This window comes from Belonocnema kinseyi, chromosome 6 (assembly GCF_010883055.1).
Source record: "Belonocnema kinseyi isolate 2016_QV_RU_SX_M_011 chromosome 6, B_treatae_v1, whole genome shotgun sequence".
Classification (NCBI taxonomy): domain Eukaryota; kingdom Metazoa; phylum Arthropoda; class Insecta; order Hymenoptera; family Cynipidae; genus Belonocnema; species Belonocnema kinseyi.
Window position 1 is genome coordinate 7,399,790 of NC_046662.1, and position 688 is coordinate 7,400,477.

Sequence of the window (688 nt, forward strand, 5' to 3'; positions counted from 1 at the left end):
AATTTTGAAACAGTTTTAGTAAATGTTCATCCCATTTGAGTTTTTATTCACAATTTAAACGATTATAATGTACAATTTTTTAACGATTTAGTTAAACAATAATTAAGGATAAATGTTTCAGTTGCTCAACGCGTTACTCAAGTTAACATAAAATTTAAAATTATTATGATAAACGCATAGAAAAAATCCGCTAAGATGGTAATATGGTTAAGTACCCTGTTTGATGCCGTTGACAATTTCCTATTGAAGGGCTGGTTGTAGTAGCTGTTACCTTTCAGCCTAAATCGTAATAACATTGTTAATGAAAGGTAAATGTAGTCATATAAATGTATACATATGTATATAAATAAATATAAATGTTGAATTTGAGTATTATTTTACAATATGAGGTGGAATAAAATGTAATTCATTCATATTCAAAGAAATCATTAGGCATTGTAAGGAAAAATTCTGTGCCTATAATATATTAGTAACAATAAGAAGAAAGAAGAAAGCGTTGGTTTTGTATTTTATAGATGTGGATGATTTCAAAAATGGATTTATTTCGAGTGCTGATTTTTAATATGTGCAAGAATTTAAATTTTAATTCATTTTACGAGGGTAGTTCAATAAGTCCTTAGAATGACCAACAGATGGCGCGCGAATCGCTCCAAATCATCTGTTTTCAGTCAGCACCACTCCCGACTAG